This window comes from Bos indicus x Bos taurus, chromosome 16 (genome assembly GCF_003369695.1).
Source record: "Bos indicus x Bos taurus breed Angus x Brahman F1 hybrid chromosome 16, Bos_hybrid_MaternalHap_v2.0, whole genome shotgun sequence".
Lineage (NCBI taxonomy): Eukaryota > Metazoa > Chordata > Mammalia > Artiodactyla > Bovidae > Bos > Bos indicus x Bos taurus.
Genome location: NC_040091.1, coordinates 44,566,149 through 44,586,378, shown reverse-complemented (window position 1 = coordinate 44,586,378; position 20,230 = coordinate 44,566,149). Strand labels below are relative to the sequence as shown.

The window sequence follows — 20,230 nt, the reverse complement described above, 5'->3', positions numbered from 1 at the left end:
TTTATGCTCAAATTGTGTTATATTTGAGCCCCTTCAAGCTGACTTCTGTGTCTTTGTGACATTTCCCTGTCATCCTTTGAGCATTTCCATATTTTTTTCTGACACAGATAGATGTTCTAGGTTCGACTTCTACGTACCCTGTCCTAGCCCTAGAACCAGCTGCTTCTCCAAGGAGCTTTTAGTGGAGAATGGTACTTAGAAACCACGATCTGGGCACTAGGTGTGCTCATGGCTATGGAGCTATTGCTGCACCAAGAACCTCTCGGTAGACAGAGCTAGAAAATACACGAATGTGTCAACACACACACATGCATTTCCATGTGTATTTTTATTGACACCTTTGAGTTCACACCAACACCTTCAATTTCAATCCAATATCACAGGGCTCTTTCTCATCTTCTCTATTTCCATATTTGCAATTCCTTTCTCTTACAGTGAGAAACCTAGATCCCATTTTTCTAAGTATACTTACTTATTTGATCCATGCCCTGTATAGAATCAGTCTCCACCCCTCCTCCCCCATGTGGACTTCCTCCCTCTATCGGCTCTGACACCCCATCTGGACCTAGAATATGCATAGAATCCTGAGCTCTGAGTCCCCTCTCTGGGCCACCTCTCCTCACACACACCTCCTTTGCTCTATTGACCTTCATGAATTACAGACTTAATTACTGAGAAAGGGACAAGATGCTAAGAGAAGGAAAAAGGGAGAAAAAAAAGGAAAGGAAAGGAAAAGGGAGACACGTGAGGGAGGTCAGGAAGGGCCACTTGCAAGCTTTTAGCTTCCATTTCCTTGGTTGCACCTTTAAAGTTCTGTGTTGTCTATCATCACCTCAGAATTCATGTTTACTTTGCACAAGTGCTCCTGGTTCAGCAGCCTCTCCATTCCTCTCTCTACTTCCCTATCTGTATCCAAGAATCCATCCATCCTGGTCTCAGCTGCTTGTGGAATTAGCTCCAGAGTGTGCAGTTCTGGACTATCTGGTTTGTCAGCGTCTTTGAAGAACCAGTTGTCTGAAAAGAATGAAGGATCTTAGCTTCCCTCCAGCAGAGCACGTAGAAGGTAAGCACAGGACATCTGATATCTCAGGTGTAATTCCATGCAATTATGAGGTCATATCTCTGAAAGGGAAAAGGCAGTTAAATATATCCTTTAAGGTTTTGTTCACTTGTTAAAATGCGAGTTAGCACCATTGTTTGTTATTCAGATAATTTTGTCATTTAAATAGGTTTTCAATACCTCAGTATTGCTCAGTTCAACTTTCCTAAAGCTAATTAAGAATGTCAGAAAAATACAACTCAGTTAATACTAAGAATTTGAAAGTCTAAAGGTACTCCTTAAATTTAAATGTAACATTTCAAGAAGATTCAATCTTCTTTAATTAATCTAGATTTAATGTCTGCTTCCATTAAAATTAATTAATAAACAAAACAAAACAAAAATCCTCAGAACAACTCGAGCTATAACATACTTCAGTTGAAAATTTAATTTTACATTGCATCTGCCTTGAGAAGTGGTACATCTTAGGGATTTTTAAAATAGAAGTAAGACCAGGACAACTATAGAAAGTTCTAATATAAATGTCTAATCTAATATAAGTGATCCTCATGCATGGATTATATGAGCACCTCAGAGCTCAAACACCTCAAAGATAAAAACTATCTTATTTAGGGTGACTCAGTCCAGTGACATATGCTTTTGTCAATGTCACAGGAAAATGACAATGCTGGAATTTTAGTATTTATTTCAAGTAATATGAAATGCTATTTTTTAATGACGTCAGAATTCTATTTAAAGCTTTTCAAATTCATTAGATGGTATAACTGGAGATGAAAACTGAACCTCCATAAGCATTCCATCTCTTGGAGTCTGGTTTGTCCAAGCTTTGCACCTCCTTCACATCTATACCCCTCCCCAGGAGCCGTTGGAGCCCTGTGAGCTCACAGATCACAGACCCTAACCACTGTCCCTGAGTTGAGGGAATTTGTCTTAGGATGGTGGCAAGAGGACTTGGTGGGGAGGTGCAGGTGGTAAGTGGTGATGAGAATTGGGAGAGCTTGGAGTAAAGATGTCCAGATTGGGTGGATATCAGGAGGGATTCAGAGGAGAAGGGTTGAAGAGCCAAAAGGCTAAGCTAATTGCCAAAAAAGTCTAAAATGCAATGATGTTACATTCACAAACATAATTCAGTACCTAAAAATACTATAATATCAAAAAGGAGTGAGGAGGCTTCAGGGGAGTAATGGTACTGCTCACTATTTTGATTAGAATGATGGTTTCACGGATGTATGAACACACAAAGCTTTTCTAACTGCACACATTTACAAAAATTTTTATTTTGGCTGTTCGGGGTCTTAGTTGCAGCCTGTGGGATCTTGGCTCTTCAGTCTTTGTTGAGGCATGTGGGATCTTTAGTTGAGGCATGTGGGATCTAGTTCCCTGATCAGGGATGGAACCTGGGCCCCCTGCACTGGGAGCGTGGAGTCTTAGCTACTGAATCATCAGGGAAATTCCTAATTGTACACTTCCTAATGTGCACTTTATCTTTTGTCTGTTTTACTTTATGCCTTAAAATGTGTGTGCTAAGTCATTTCAGTCATGTCCAACTCTTTGTGACCCTATAGACTATAGCCCACCAGTCTCCTCTGTCCATGGGATTCTCCAGACAAGAATACTGAAGTGGGTTGTCATTTCCTCCTCCAGGGGATCTTCCCAACCCAGGGATTGAACCTGAGTCTCTTATATCTCCTGAATTGGCAGGTGGGTTCTTTACCAGCACCACCTGGGAAGCCCTTATGTCTTAACAAAACTCTTTAAAAAAATATGGTACACAGTAATGGTAGAAACCTGTACAACCATTGCTGAGTGAGTGAGTGCTGTGTCAAAGTCTGAGCAGGTCACCCTGATATTGGGCTTTCTGTTTGGACCTGGGAAGGGTCTGGGCCAGTGATTTATTATAGAAATGAATTCTTTTGCCAAGTCACGGTAGCCTCACGATCTTAACTGCCTTCAGTGAGTTTTTTTCATGGGGGCTGGGAATTAAGCAGAGGGCTCTGATTTGTGTTTTAATTTTAATTAGTCCTTGCATGCAGGTGTCGGGGAAGAAAAAAATGTTTCCTCCACCCTCTTAGGTTCTGTGCTGAGGGACTTAGAATTAAATGAAAAAAGATAGTTTAAGGGGGGCAGAATATGCAAGTTTAAAACACATTTACATAAATGAGAGTTCACATTAACAAAGTAGAACTCAAAGAATCAGTAGATTTGGGGATATCATAAAAGATTTTTAACCAAGGAAGGAGAGTTTGGGCTTCAAGAGATGATAAATCCTGGGGAAGAAAGTAGAAAATATATGGGGGAACTAATGGAAGATAAAAGTTCTTATAGTCAGGGCTGTTGTATGTTTGTTGAAATACTGATTTATTTATTTGGCTGTTACAAGGTCTTTCTAGGTGGTGCAGCTGGTAAAGAATCCTCCTGCCAATTCAGGAGGCACAAGAGATTCTGGTTCGATCCCTGGGTTGGGAAGATCCCCTGGAGGAGGAAATGGCAACCTATTCCAGTATTCTTGCCTGGAAAATCCCATGGACAAAGGAGCCTTTCGGGCTACAGTCCATGGGCTTGCAAAGATTCAGATATGACTGAGCCCAGCATGCGTGAGCACACACACACACACACACACACACACCCCCCAGGTCTTGGTTTCAGCATGCGGGGTTCCCTGAACGGGTATCAGACTCGTGCCTCCTGCACTGGGAGCACAGTCTCAGACACTGGACTGCTGGGGTAGTCCCGGCAGGTCTGACACCACCTCGGCTTGCTGTCACTCTTCATCTCTGTCATGAGTTCTCTCCTCTTCTGGTACAGGGGTGGGGCGGGACCGTGGGATTTGGGGAGTGCGAGTGGGGACAGAGGACACTTTCACACTTGCAAATGTGTGCCCTGATCTTAGGCAGTTAAGGGGAGAGCAGAGAGCTTCTCCTGCATTTGCTGATTCTCAATTGCTTTCAACTCAAAATAATTCTTATGCCAAAGAGGAAGATTTTGGGGTGGTGAATTCTTATCTCCTTCCCAGGGAAGACCACCAGGAACTGAACCTTTTAGAAGACTTTGTGCCTCAGCTCCCCACCCATGTTACTGTTACTTGATTGTGGGACAGAGAGTTACAGGAGCCTCATGCAAACCTCGAGGATAGAGCAGGTGCCTCCTCTGGGGTTAGCATTTTGCATCTTGACTATCTCCTTGTCTGTGTCTCTGAGTTTGCATCCTACTCCCTCCGTCTTGCCTGGGGCACCCTGTTTTGTCTGACTTTCCAACTTCCTCCCTCCTTGCTCTCACATCCTGAGCTAGGGCTCCAGGAATGGCTTTTATCACTTTAAAAACATTGTGCGGTATTTTGCCTTTTGATGTTGTTTCTGTCAGATGCACATTGTGTCTGAGTTCACTGACTTGATGCACTCTACCAACACTGAGAATTTAGTTTTCCAAGAAAAAAATCTATTTTATTTTGTTTAATATTGTCCATATAACATCTTTGTACTTAAATAATATCCCCTTCCCCCCTTTTTTAAAGAAGGAGCTTGGCTCAAAAACCTCAAAAGCTGTGGCCACCAACTGAGATCCTAAAATGACCTAGAAGTGGAGCTGGGTCAGCGTGAAACAAAATAAACCCCTTTCCAAGAAGTTCAGCCTTGGAGAAGAGCGTTCGTCAACAAAACCGCAGGCCCCTTGCCATTCTCCGCCTTTCTGCTTTGGTTGGCTGCAGTCCTGTCATCTTCCCTCCTAACCAAAACAATGCCTCTGAGACGATGCAGATTTTTACATTTTTTCCTTAAAAAAAAAGTTCTATATCTCAAATATGTAAGAATTCAGTATAGAATGTACCTTTGAAAAAGTACATACTGATGTCTGAAACACAGTCCTCCAACCACCATTAAAAAAGATTCAATATCTGACACACGTCTCAGAGTTCCAAGGTCACAGATTTCTTAAACTTTGTAAGAACAGCCAGACCAGCTCACACATGCTAAAATGTATTCTAAATGGTTTAAAAGGAATAGGAAGACTTAAGTGGTTTTCTTTGCTTTTCTGGGATGTGAATGTGTTCATCAGATTCCTGCCCCTCTTAGTTTTTTTCTCTTTCTTTTTAATTGAAGAATTGGTCAGCTCTCACCCCACCCTGCCCACCACCCCATTTTATACTTTTGTAGTCCAGGAAGGGGGGTCTTTGGGCCATTTCCTTAACTCCCCCTTCCACCCAAAATTTTATCATGAGCACTTTCAAGCAAACCAGATACACACAGTGAATAAAGCAAGGCCCAGTCAGTTCAGTTCAGTTGCTCAGTCATGTCTGACTCTGCGACCCCAAGGACTGCAGCATGCTAGGCTTCCCTGTCCATCACCAACTCCCCAAGCTTGCTGAAATTCATGTCCATTGAAAAGGTGATGACACCCAACCATCTCATCCTCTGTCGTCCCTTTCTCCTCCTTCAATCTGTCCCAGCATCAGGGTCTTTTCCAATGATTCAGCTCTTTGCATCAGGTGGCCAAAGTATTGGATCTTCAGCACCAGTCCTTTCAGTGAATATTCATGCCCCCCATCCCGTTTATTAATCAACGCTGTTTCTCAATGCTGTTTCATCATCCTGCACACAGGACATAATTTTACCCATTAACACTTCAGTATGTGCCTGGGACAGAAGAAGACTTTTTCTTTTTCTATGGGTTTTGTTCAGTCACTAAGTCATGTCCAATTCTTTGTGACCCCCATGGACTATAGCATGCCAGGCTTCCCTGTCTCTTGGAGTTTGCTTAAATTCATGTCCGTTGAGTCAGTAATGCTATCTAACCATCTTCTCCTCTGCTGTCCCCTTCTCCTTTTGTCTTCAATCTTTCCCAGCATCAGGATATTTTCCAGTGAGTTGGCTCTTCGCATCAGGTGGCCAAAGTCTTGGAGTTTCAGCTTCAGCATCAGTCCTTCCAATGAATATTCAGGGTTGATTTCCTTTAGGATTGACTGGTTAATCTCCTTGCTGTCCAAGGGACTCTCAAGAGTCTTCTCCAGCATCACAATTCAAAAGCATCGGTTCTTCTGTGCTCAGTCTTTCTGAGGGCAACAACTATCAACCCAACACAATTAACAAAATACCTGTAAAATAGTAAAAAGCAAGAGAGTTCCAGAAAAACATCTACTTCTGCTTTATTGACTATGCCAAAGCCTTTGACTGTGTGGACCCCAACAAACTCTGGAAAATTCTTAACGACATGGGAATACCAGACCACTTGACCTACCTCTTGAGAAATCTGTATGCAGGTCAGGAAGCAACAGTTAGAACTGGACATGGAACAACAGACTGGTTCCAAATCGGGAAAGGAGTATGTCAAGGCTGTACATTGTCACCCTGCTTATTTAACTTATATGCAGAGTACATCATGAGAAACGCTGGGCTGGATGAAGCACAAGCTGAAATCAAGATTGGCGGGAGAAATATCAATAACCTCAGATATGCAGATGACACCACCCTTATGGCAGAAAGCTAAGAAGAGCTAAAGAGCCTCTTGATGAAAGTGAAAGAGGAGAGTGAAAAACCTGGTTTAAAGCTCAACATTCAGAAAACTAAGATCATGGCATCTGGTCCCATCACTTGATGGCAAACAGATGGGGAGACAGAGCAAACAGTGACAGATTTAATTTTTGGGGGGCTCCAAAATCACTGGGGATGGTGATTGCAGCCATGAAATTGAAAGACACTGGCTCCTTGGAAGAAAAGCTATGACAAACCTAGACAGCATATTAAAAAGCAGAGATATTACTTTGCCAACAAAGGTCCGTCTAATCAAAGCTATGGTTTTTCCAGTAGTTATGTATGGATGTGAAAGTTGGACTATAAACAAAGAGGAGTGCCGAAGAATTGATGCTTTTGAACTGTGGTGTTGGAGAAGACTCTTGAGAGTCCCTTGGACTGCAAGGAAATCAAACCAGTCCATCTTAAAGGAAATCAGTCCTGAATATTCTTTGGAGGGACTGATGCTGAAGCTGAAACTCCAATACTTTGGCCACCTGATGCGAAGAACTTATTCCTTGGAAAGACCCTGATGCTGGGAAAGCTTGAAGGCAGGAGGAGAAGGGGACGACAGAGGATGAGATGGCTGGATGGCATCACCAACTCAATGGACATGAGCTTGAGTAAACTCTAGGAGTTGGCGATGGACAGGGAGGCCTGGCGTGCTGCAGTCCATTGGGTCACAAAGAGTCAGACATGACTGAGCAACTGAATTGAACTGTAAAATAGTAACTGCTTGGGTCAGAGTGAACCACAGCCAAGCATCTGGGGATGGGATCAGGACCACCGTAGGCCTGCAGAGTTGGTGGACTGGGAGAAGTGTTGGGTGGGGACAGAGGAAGACAAGCTGGAATCCACTGATTCCTCTGTGCCCCTGTCCTGCATGGCATCATCACAACCTTGGAGAGCCTCTGTCTCCCAAGTCTGGTGAGAATTCCTCTCTTGGCCTCTACTAACCCAGAACTACTTCAATAAAGGGATCTACAGAAATATAGCTCCAGCTTGGCCAGGATGACACAGTACAAAGTGCTGCAATCATCTGATACCCAACTGAGTTCAAATTTCCCCCAGGGCCTCAATAATGGGATTTTACAGTTAATTTGTTCAAAATTGGATCCAAACAATATCCACATATTGCATTTGACTGTTAGATCTCTTATGCTTCTTTCAAGCTGAAATAACCCCCTCCTCCTTTTTTTCCATGATGTTTGTTTGTTGGAGAACCTGGGTTGTCTGTCCTGTAGAAAGTCCCCACATTTTATGGAGGTTTCTTTAAAAAGTTAAAATAGAGCTTGTGATCCTGCAATCCCACTCCTGAGCATGCATCTGGAGAAAAAGCATGATCCAAAAGGATACACACACCCCACTGTGCATTGCAGCACTGTTTACAATGGCCCAGACATGGAAGCAACCTAAATGTCCATCGACAGAGGAATGGATAAAGAAGATGTGGTACAGATATACAACAGAATATTACTTAGCCATTAAAAAGAATGAAATAATGCCATTTCCAACAACATGAATGGAACTAGAGAGTGTTCCAACTGAGTGAAATAAGTCAGAGAAGGAGAAATATCCTATGACGTTCCTTATTTGTGGAATCTAAAAATAAATGATACAAATGAACTTACTTACAACACAGAAAGAGATTCACAGACTTAGAGAAGCAAAGTATGGCTGCTGGGGGGAGGGAATAGTTAGGGACTTTGGGAAGGTCATGTACACACTACTATATTCAAAATGGATAACCAACAAAAACCTACTGTATAGCACATGGAACTCTGCTCAGTGTTATGTGCCAGTGGGAGTGGGAGAGGGTTTTGGGGGAGAATGGATACATGTGTATGTATGGCTGAGTCCCTCTGCTGTCCACTTGAAACTATCACAGCATTATTAATCAGCTATACCCCAACACAGAATGTTTTTGGTGTTAAAAAAAAAAAGACTTCCACATAAAAAAAAAATGAATGATATTACAGTAAAACAATGGCCAATCTAAGTAAAGTCCCTGATGCCAGGAAAGATTGAAGGTAGGAGGAGAAGGGAGCGACAGAGGATGAGATGGTTGGATGGCATCACCGACTTAGTGGATATGAGTTTGAGCAAGCTCTGGGAGTTGATGATAAACAGGGAAGCCTGGTGTGCTGCAGTCCATGGGGTTGCAAAGAGTCGACGTGACTGACTGAACTGAACTGAACTGAATATAATTAATTAATGAAAAATATACTGAAGCTTCAAAGATAAAATTAAATAAATAAAATGGATAACCAACAAGGATCTATTGTATAGTATGTGGAACTCTGCTCAGTATTACATGGCAGCATGGATGGGAGGAGGGTTCGGGGGAGAATGGATACATGTATATGTATATGTGTGGCTGTTCACCTGAAACTACCACAGCATTGTTAATCAGTTCTACCCCCCATACAAAATAAACAGTTAAAAGTTCTGGGGAAAAAAGAAAGTCCCCATATTTGGAATCTGGCTGATCCCATCCTCCTGTGATCATGGTAGTGAGGTCTAGAAGTTTGAGAGGGTTCTGGCTTTTGTTCTTGTTCTGTTTCAGCAAAATGCCCTGAGGTTCCTTACGTTTTTGACTCCCTCTGAGATCCAGAGCTGTCCCACATCCCAGACTGATAGGGTTGGGAAAGCCAGGAAGCAGTCATTGGACTACACTGCCCTAAGTCAACTTCCTTTGAGTCATCACTGATCATAAATGGTCTCCTCTAGGGAACTGGGTAAATTCTACAGATATAATTCTTTCAACCACCCCTGGCCTCACACCATGGGCTCATCTGTTTCCATCTTGGCAATAGCTAGTTCACTGGTTCTTCTTTCAACTGGATGAATATTGCAAGAATGGTGATGCCAATTTCAGTTTTGACACCATCTTGGTATGTTGGTTGGATTAGCATCTAGTGGGAAGAGCCCACACATACACCTTCTCTATAAGATTAGGTTAAAGTCCATATTTTTTGAACAAAGGCTCATAGGAAGTGGGGCAGCCTTTCCTTCCCAAGGGTGGAAGCAGATGTACCCTAAGACCCCAACATATGAATGAGCTCCACTTTGAGAGTGCTTTTGTAGGTCCAACAAATTAGCCTAGATACTCAACTAACACAATTAGCTATATAATTCTTGCCTGAAGCATGCCAGGCTTCCCCATCCTTCACTACCTCCTGGAATTTGCTCAAACCCATGTCCGTTGAGTCAGTGATGCCATCCAGCCATCTTGTCCTCTGTCATCCCCTTTTCCTCTTTGTCTTCAATCTTTCCCAGCATCAGGGTCTTTTCCAGTGAGTCCATTCTTTACATTAGATGGCCAAAGTATTGGAGCTTCAGCTTCAGCATCAGTCCCTCCGATGAATATTCATGACTGATTGCCTTTGGGATGGACTGGCTTGATTTCCTTGCTGTCCAAGGGACTCTCAAGAGTCTTCTCCAACACCACAATTTGAAAGCATCAATTCTTCAGCGTTCAGCCTTCTTTATGGTCCAATTCTCATAGCCATACGTGACTACTGGAAAAATCATAGCTTTGTATGGACCTTTGTTGGCAAAGCGATGTCTTTGCTTTTTAACATGGGGTCTAGGTTTGTCATAGCTTTCCTTCCAAGGAGCAAGCAGCAGCTATATAGTACTATACTGTAATAGGTTTATAATACTTTTCACACAAATAATACATAAAAAGCACAAAAAATATAGGAAACATTTTTAATCTTACAGTACAGTACCTTGCAAATTACAATAGTATAGTCCAACAGCCGGCACACAGGGGCTGCCATCAAGTGAAGAGGCAAGAAGAGTTACTGACTGGGGAGGGATAGGAGGTGGGAGATGGCAGAGCTGAAGGATCATCAGCAGTAAGAGATGGAGGACAAGCTGCAATGTCAGTCACACCTGACACTGTGGAATGCATGTTGATATCTTAGGAAGTTCAAAACTTGAAGGTTTGTATGTAGGGGACATACTGTATTCTGAGATACAACTCAGAGTAGCTTTCCAGGAACCAAAGTGGACGCCTCCATGGACTCAAAGTGAAAGTTGCTGAATCTTGTCTGGCTCTTTGAAACCCCATGGAATGTACAGTCCATGGACTTCTCCAGGCCAAAATACTGGAGTGGGTAGCCTTTCCCTTCTCCAGGGGATCTTACCAACCCAGGGATCGAACCCAGGTCTCCTGCCTTGGAGGTGGATTCTTTACCAGCTGAGTCACCAAGGAAGCCCAAGAATACTGGAGTGGGTAGCTTATCCCTTCTCCAGAGGATCTTCCCAACCCAGGAATCAAACCGGGGTCTCCTGCACTGCAGGTGGATTCTTTACCAACTGTGTAATCAGGGAAACCCATGGACACAAAGGGGCCCATCAATACAGTCCATGTTTTTTTTCTATGTCCTTGAACTTTTTATACCCTGGGCTCATTATCCTCGCTGAAGAAGAGCTTGCTCCAGCAATCACGGTGGTGTTCAAGAAAGTGCTTATCAACATTGGATTCTCTTGTTTCTTGAACCAAACTCAGTTTCAGGTCATATCCTCACTGGGTAAGAGAAATTGAAGTTGGTGCCTGGGTTTCCGTGAGCTCTAGCTCCGGTTCCAGATGCCCAACGTTCTGGATACTTTGTTTCCCAGAATTGACCCCAGGACTCTGGATGAATGCTCCTTAAAATGAATGTTTCATGCAGAGTTTGGTGTGAGGCCCATAATCCCATTCTAAGAAGATTGTATTAATCCTTTGAAGATTTTCATGGAAAAGAAAATAAAATACTTTAGTAAAAACAACTGTGGCTATGTGAGGATTCACCTCTGGGACAGACTTCCAGGAGGTTTGAGCACATCTCATTGGTACCTAACAGGTCCACATTTTTTCTGACAGAGAGTATATATCAATGCGTGCTCAGTCAATCAGTCGTGTCTGACTTTTTTCGACCCTATGGACTGTAGTCCACCAGGTTCCTCTGTCCATGGGATTTTTCAGGCAGCAGTACTGGAGTGGGTTGCCATTTCCTACTCCAATATATATCAATATTTGAGCTAAAGCTAATTTCTGCCCAGAATTCTGACTGGAACAGACAGGGATGGGCTCCTGTGGTTTACACTGGGGTCACTGGTAGAGTTGGCTCAGCTGGTAAAGAACCCACCTGCCAATGCAGGAGACATAAGAGACATGGATTTGATCCCCAGGTCGGGAAGATCCCCTGGTGGGGGAGGGGGGGCATGGCAACCCACTCCTGTATTCTTGCCTGAAGAATCCCATGGAGAGGAGCCTGGCAGGCTACAGTCCATGGGGTCACAAAGAGTCAGACACGACTGAGCACGCAGACAGCAGCAGCACTGGTTAGAATTGAATTTAAGCAAAAGGGAATGCATTAGAAGGGCCACACTGGCTCTTAGAAGGGATGTGTGGTGTGGGCCCTGGGTTTGGAATGGAAATGATGCAGTTCCGGTTCTGGTTCTGGGAGACCTGGAAGCATGTCCTTTCAAGCCCTCAGTGGGAGGCCTGAGCCAGGGTTTTCAGTCCCATCAGGTTGCCCTGAAGGGGAAGAAGCAATTCCATAAAAGGAAGTTGGTTGGCCATCAGAATGGCAGGATGATTACAGGGCGACTGAAACCTGACCCAGGCCACTTGCCCGTACCGTAGAACAAGAGAACCACGACCAGCTTCCTTTTAGGAAAAAATTTAGTTTCTGGGCTGAAGGGAAAAATGAAAAAAAAAAAAAAAGTCTGAAACCTTGAACCTAAAGGAATGCATTTGCGAAAATCTAGCTCCATAAATAATGCCATGAAAGGCCAGGAGGAAGGCTGTCAGATTGGGGTGTTTGTGTTGAATTTCTCAATTTACCACATTCCAAGAGCAGAAGTTGTACTCATTGGTGGGGAATGTTTCCGAGGACACCCGGGGTCAAGGAAATGTGGTCGTTTGCATGCTGAAACCCAGAACTGTATGTTTCTACAGCTGCTGTCTTACCAGCTCTCTGGGGGCGCAGGCTTAGTTCATCTTGGCCGAGGGACAGCATGGCTGAATGTCTTCTCTGGTCACAGAAATTACAGGACATCTGAGCAGAGTTAGACAGAGGAGCAGTCAGTGGACTGGAAAGATGGGCCCTGAGCTCAAGAATCTGAGATATCAGCAAGAGATTTGGGAGGAAGTGAAGTTTGTCGTGGTAGACCCAAAGGTTTACAGCCTTAAAGACAGCAGTGACATGCTTCCATTTCTATTTTTTAAAGTAGAACAATGACTAAACTTAATCTTTGGTTGGTTTTCTCTGAGCCTTGAGTTGTATCAACACCTTGGGCCCTCAGTCTGGTACACAGAAATCATTTTCATTTTTAAATTTCTTTTTTTAGAACAGATTTTATTCTACTTTATTTTTTGGCTGTGCCACATGGCACGCAGGGTCTTAGTTCCCGAGCAAGGAGAGAACACGTGCCCTCACAGGGGAAGCTCCTAGCCACTGGACCATCAAGGACGTCCCCATTTTTAAATTTCTAACCATAATGCCTCTTGGATTAAAGAAAGCTTAAGGAACACTGATGATGAGAAATAAAGGCTAAATGGCAAGATGTGTGTGTATGTGCATGTGTGCGCTCAGCTGGGGCTGACTCTTTGCAACGCCATGGACTGTAGCCTGCCAGCCTCTTCTGTCCATGCAATTTTCCAGGCAAGAATGCAGGAGTGGGTAGCCATGCCCTTCTCCAGAGGATCTTCCCGACTCAGGGAGTGAACCTACCTCTCTTGTGTCCCCTGCACTGGCAGGTGGATCCTTCACCGCTGCACCACCAGAATGATAACATTTCCACAAATTGGCTATAATATGGTTTCCCAGCTTTCTTAGTTGTTTTCATCAGATCCAAATTAAAATTTTCCAAAATTAAAAGCTAAAAGTATCAAATTGCCAACATCCGCTGGATCATGGAAAAAGCAAGAGAGTTCCAGAAAAACATCTATTTCTGCTTTCTTGACTATGCCAAAGCCTTTGACTGTGTGGATCACAATAAACTGTGGAAAATTCTGAAAGAGATGGGAATACCAGAACACCTGATCTGCCTCTTGAGAAATTTGTATGCAGGTCAGGAAGCAACAGTTAGAACTGGACATGCAACAACAGACTGGTTCCAAATAGGAAAAGGAGTTCGTCAAGGCTGTATATTGTCACCCTGTTTATTTAACTTCTATGCAGAGTACATCATGAGAAACGCTGGACTGGAAGAAACACAAGCTGGAATCAAGATTGCCGGGAGAAATATCAATAACCTCAGATATGCAGATGACACCACCCTTATGGCAGAAAGTGAAGAGGAACTCAAAAGCCTCTTGATGAAAGTGAAAGAGGGGAGTGAAAAACCTGGTTTAAAGCTCAACATTCAGAAAACGAAGATTATGGCATCTGGTCCCATCACTTCATGGCAAATAGATGGGGAAACAGTGGAAACAGTGTCAGACTTTATTTTTGGGGGCTCCAAAATCACTGCAGATGGTGACTGCAGCCATGAAATTAACAGACGCTTACTACTTGGATGGAAAGTTATGACCAACCTAGATAGCATATTCAAAAGCAGAGACATTACTTTGCCAACAAAGGTTCGTCTAGTCAAGGCTATGGTTTTTCCTGTGGTCATGTATGGATGTGAGAGTTGGACTGTGAAGAAGGCTGAGAGCCAAAGAATTGATGCTTTTGAACTGTGGTGTTGGAGAAGACTCTTGAGAGTCCCTTGGACTGCAAGGAGATCCAACCAGTCCATTCTGAAGGAGATCAGCCCTGGGATTTCTTTGGAAGGAATAATGCTGAAGCTGAAACTTTGGCCACCTCATGGGAAGAGTTGACTCATTGGAAAAAACTCTGATGCTGGGAGGGATTGGGGGCAGGAGGAGAAGGGGACAACAGAGGATGAGATGGCTGGATGGCATCACTGACTTGATGGACGTGAGTCTCAGTGAACTCCAGGAGTTGGTGATGAACAGGGAGGCCTGGCGTGCTGCGATTCATGGGGTCGCAAAGAGTCGGACACGACTGAGCGACTGATCTGATCTGAAAGGACAATGATGTCCAATCTTGCTTGTCATTTTTTAGGAATAAAGATTATGCACACCCAGGTTGTGTTTTTGCTGAGGGTGCTTTCAACTGGTAGTCTGGAACCTTCCCATTTGTCATTTAGAAGGAAAAATAGTGTGATTTATCTATAAATAAAAACCTCAGTTATTAAAACCTAGTTTTAAAAATGCAAAAATTTCCAAATAATCTATAAAATCAGTTCTTTTTTTGATGCCATCAATACATACTTAACTTTGAATCTACATTTGTCACAAAATACATTGCTTTAAAACTTGCTGATAAATTATACTTTTCCTAAAGGAATTCATTTAGAGTAAATTAAGCATGAGGCTCCAGGTTCAATCCCTGGGACTCTCAGTTGGAACTTAACTTCTTGTGTGGCATTCCGTGGTGGCTCAGACCATAAAGAATCTGCCTTCTAATGCAGGAGACCCGGATTTGATCCCTGGGTTGGGAAGATCCCCTGGAGAAGAGAATGGCAACCCACTCCAGTATTCTTGCCTGGGAAATTCCTTGGACAGAGGAGTCTGGTGGGCTACAGTCCATGAGGTCCCAAAGAGTAGGACATGACTAACACTGAAGAGTATGTCTTTCCTTAAATGTGATAAAGTTTAAATAAACATTTTTAATATAGGTTGAGATTCGGTGATTGTGTTTGAAATTTACCATTAATCCCCCCACTTCCATCCCAGCAACCTAAATAAAAAATAATCTGCAAATGCTAGCATCTTGCTGTGCAAATCCTGCCTGGCAGCTTTGCTGTGTCTCTTCATCTCACTGTCTGCCAGAATGCTGCCCCTCAGGCCCTTCACATGGAAGATCTGAGACTGCCACTCAAACCAGCTCTGGCTGATGGAGGCACAAAGGCACAGGAGGTCCTGTTGTTCAGTCGCTAAGTCGTGTCTGACTCTTTGCAAGCCCATGGACTGCAGCATGCGAGCCTCCCCTGTCCTCCACTAATCCCCAGAGTTTGCTCAAACTCATGTCCAGAGGTGGTCCTGAGGGAGCTCAAAAAAATGGGCAGTCTGAGTCACCTGTTCTCAGAATAACTCCAGGACCTGGGTGGAGCTATAATCTGAGCTGAGCTATAATCAGCCTCTTCAGAAGTGCAAGTTCCTATTTTCTCAAAGCTTTTGAGATGAGTTGCCAGGTGGCCTTCTAGAACAAATTTGGAAACCTTGTGCATTGGTCCATGTGCCTCTTTCTTCCATAGCTGCTCCACGCTGGGCTCCCTGATGGCCCCCTTGTCTGTGGTCTCAGCTCTACCCCAGGTTCCACGTTCAGGTCCATCAGAACCTTGACCTGTCAGTAGCATCTGGTGTGGACAGTCACTCAGGTGTGATTAGGCAACTTCATGTGACTCATGAATCCTGGGACCAGACATCCCTAGGAGTCATTGCTCTTGGCCCTTGCATGTGGCAGACACTGGTACTTGCCTGTTTAATAACCATTATCTCCTTTTCTCCAATTGCTGTTGTTATTCAGTCCCTCAGTAGTGTCTGACTCTTTGAGACCCCATGGACTGCAGCATGCCAGGTTTCCCTGTCCTTTACTATCTCTTGGAGTTTGCTCAAATTCATGTCCATTGAGTCAGTGATGCTATCTAACCTTATCTAATCCTCTGTATTCCCCTTCTCCTTTTGCCTTCACCTTTCCCCGCACCAGTCTTTGTCAAAGAACTCAGTGTTGACCATTCTAGGGTTGTTCCCCATTTGAAGCAAACTGGAAAGGTGAAAAAGTGGGTGCCTCATGAGCTGACCACAAATTTTTTTTAAAATGTCATTTTGAAGTGTCTTCTTCTCTTATTCTACACAACAATGAACCATTTCTCAATTGGATTGTGATATGCAATGAAAAGTGGATTTTATATGAAAACCAGTGATGACCAGCTCAGTGGTTGGACAGAGAAGAAACTCCAAAGCACTTCCCAAAGCCAAACTTGCACCAGAAAAAGGTCATGGTCACTGTTTGGTGGTCTGCTGTCTGTCTGATCCATTACAGCTTTCTAAATCCCAGCGAGACTGTTACACCTGAGAAGTATGCTCAGCAAATCAGTGTTGCTTTTGTTGTTGTTCAGTTACTCAGTCATGTCCGACTGTTTGTGACCCCACGGACTGCAGCACACCAGGCTTCCTTGTCCTTCAGCACCTTCTGGAGCTTGCTCAAATTCATGTCCATCCAGTCCATGAGGCCATCCAATCATCTCATACTCAGTTGTCCCCTTCTCCTCCTGCCTTCAATCTTTCCCAGCATCAGGGTCTTTTCCAATGAGTTGGCTCTTGGCATCAGGTGGCTAAAGTATTGGGGTCTTCAGCTTCAGCATCAGTTCTTACAATGAATATTCAGGGTTAATTTCCTTTAGAATTGACTGGTTTGATCTCCTTGCAGTCCAAGGGACTCTCAAGAGTCTTCTCCAGCACCACAGTTCAAAAGCATCAATTCTTTGGCACTCAGCCTTCTTTATGGTCCAAGTCTCACATCTGTACATGACTACTGGAAAAACCACAGCTTTGCCTAGATGGACCTTTGTCAGCAAAGTGATGTCTCTTCATTCTAATTCACAAATCAATTAGATGTACCGAAAACTGTAATGCCTGCAGGCAGTAACGGTCAACAGAAAGGGCTCAATTCTCCATGAGAACACCTGACTGCACATTGCACAATCACCACTTTAAAAGTTAAACAATTTAGACTACGAAGTTTTGCCTCATCTTCCATATTCACCTTACTTCTCACTAACTGACTACCACTTCTTCAAACATCTCAACAACTTTTTGCAAGGAAAACCCTTCACAACCAGCAGTATGCAGAAAATGCTTTCCAACAGTTCGTTGAATCCCAAAGCATGGATCTTTACACTACAGGAATAAGCAAACTTATTTCTCCTTGGCAAAAATGTGTTGATAATAATGGTTCCTATTTTGATTAATAAAGATGTGTTTCAACCTAGATTTAATGATTTAAAATTCACTGCCTGAAACCACAATTATCTTTGCAATCTAAATACTTTGTTTTTGTGATACACTGCCGCCTTATCCTCTTCTTCTTTGTTTTCATCTTCCTCCTTGGAACGTGGCCATGAAACTGGAGCTGGAGCAGCCACCTTGAACCATGAGGTAAGAATCCACAAAGCTGAAAGTGACATGCTAAGGATGGTAGAACATAAAGATAAAAGGAGTCTGGAGTGGCATGTTGTGGAAGGTAGGTCTGCTCTAACCTTTGTAGGGCCTGGGCAAAAGTACAAACAAAGCCTATATATTTTGCCCAATTTTTAAAATTATCAATCAAGTGCACAAACTGTTACACAAAATATGTTCTATTCTCTTACCTTGACAGTATACTTCATAATGAACTTTAAAAAATATGCATAAAGATACAGCTTTTATATGACTTAAAAGTCAGCAAATTATCCAAGAAACCAAATATTTCGGTGCTCTTTTCAGTTTTCCACTGCAAATTAGTTCATCATGAATTATGACTCAGGATGTACTGGGCCTTGGGATCAGCATTCTGAGCATTAGATATCATTGTAGAGGGGTGTGGACATAATGATGTTGGATGATGCATGCTGAAGGAATCACTCAAGGAACACCAGAACAAAATCTGGCAGGTTTGTTATTGTTTTTTTTTTTAATAAAGTAGATTTTATTTTGGGCCTATTTCATGATATGTTAGGCAAGAATACTGGAGTGGGTTGCCATTTCCTTCTCCAGGGTATCTTCCTGACCCAGGGATCAAACCTGGGTCTCTCGCATTGCAGGCAGATTTTTTTACCATCTAAGCCACCAGGGAATACCCATGATATGATTTACGTTCTTTTAAAAAAAAATTACCAACCCCTTTTATTCTTGTTAGTTTGGAAGATTTTTTTGGCTTGATCCTAAAGGGTTGCATTTTTTCTCTCTTTGTACATCTTGTGCAGGCTCTGGAAATGGAGCAAAGCTAAATAATTATGAAAACAGTTTCATAAGATAAAGTTTAAAGAAGTTCTTTATAAAGACACATGACGGATGACAGCTTTCCCTTTCCTAAATGGCAGTTGCACAGGTCAAGCAGAAGGCAAACTTAATAGGTAGCTATTATGTCAAACCACAAAGAACTTTGAATTCCGTGGTGGCAGATCCTCTGACCTCAACGCCAACAGGCAGAGACTTAAATCTTACTTGCGGTTTCAGATTCAGAAATGTAGTATTTCCATCAACCTCCTCCAATGAGTTATCAAAGGAAAATGCTTCCAGAATCATCAGTGTGAAGGCAGCTATGCTTCAGAACAGCGGTTACATGTTTACAAGGGTTCAGCTGATTTCCAAAAGCATTAATGAGCAGCGAGCAGACATTAGGGCTTTCAGGAGGCAGTTCATATTGATATCCCAGAGTCTGGAAAGCTCCCCCAAGCCTGGGAGATCAGCTTGGCCATGATCCACAGTTTTAATTCTGGAAATTCCAGTTTATTTCTACTTCTGGTCTAGACTAGACACTGGCTACAGTCCCAGACACTCACTTTTTCTATCACTGCTCATTCAGGAAGACAGAACCCACATGTGAGAGGAGGAACTGAATTGTGTCCCCCTGAATCCATGAGTTGAATTTCTGACCCTCAATAAGACTATATTCAGAGACAGGGCCTTTAAGGAAGTCAGGTTAAATGAGGTCACAAGGGTGGGGCCCTAATCCAAACAGAACTGGTGTCTTTATAAGAAAAGGAAGAGATACCCTAAGTCTCTCCCCATCTTGTGAGCACACAGCCAGAAGGTGGCCATCTGCAAGACAGGAAGGGTGCTCTCACCAGAGCCTGACCATGCTGGACCTTGACCTTGGGCCTTCAGCCTCCAGAACTGTGAGAAAATAATTTCTATTGCTATCTGCCGTGTTGTGTCATGGCAGCTGGAGCAGACTGCTACAGTGTGATTTGCCCCCAGTTCATTTCTAAGTTAAATGTGGTGCATGAGTGCATGCCAAGGTGCCTCAGGTGTGTCCAACTCTTTGCGACCCCATGGACTGTAGCCCACCAGGCTCCTCTGTCCATGGGACTCTACAGGCAAGAATACTAAAGTAGATTGCCATGCCCTCCTCCAGGGGATCTTCCTGACTCAGGGATGGAACCTAGTCTCTTATGTCTCCTGCATCGGTAAGCGGGTTCATTACCACTAGCACCATCTAGCATGATCCCCTAAATTCTTCCTTCCCAGGATATTGTATAGGAATTTAGCTGCACAACTTGCTTAAAAATATAGACTATTTTATGTTTGCACTTTGCTTTTTCTGATCCCCTGGCAATTGTTATTTGAATGTGAAAGCAGAATGAAACTTTTAATTTATTTATTTAGGTCATGCAGAAGGATATGTCCTGTGCAAGGCTGCCACCCAGTTGAGACTTCCCCCTGGACTTGGAGGAAAAAGGATTGGGTGAATTATAATGGTAACACCTCTGATAAATGCCTTTTAACTCATCATATGTGATCAAATCGGTACCTCATGTTTACTCTTAGAGGCATATGGCACACATAAAAGTATGTCTATTTCAGAGATGTTAAAAGTGAGGCTTAGGCCAAAATTGTGCAGCTGCTGGTGAGTGCCCAAAACTAGACTCCCTGCTCACGTAGGGGAAGATGAATGAT

General features: G+C 43.2%; 1 long non-coding RNA gene across 2 annotated transcripts in view; it reads right to left on the bottom strand.

Moving 5' to 3' along the window:
• Nucleotides 1–311: 311 nt before the first annotated feature.
• Nucleotides 312–20,230, bottom strand: part of LOC113906616 — a 41,289-nt gene continuing 21,370 nt past the window's right edge. For both annotated transcript variants that reach the window (XR_003514942.1, XR_003514941.1), the window contains 2 exons: nt 12,527–12,614; nt 312–1,122 (listed from right to left, as the gene is read on the bottom strand). This is a non-coding gene — a long non-coding RNA (uncharacterized LOC113906616). The remainder of the gene's footprint in view (nt 1,123–12,526; nt 12,615–20,230) is intronic.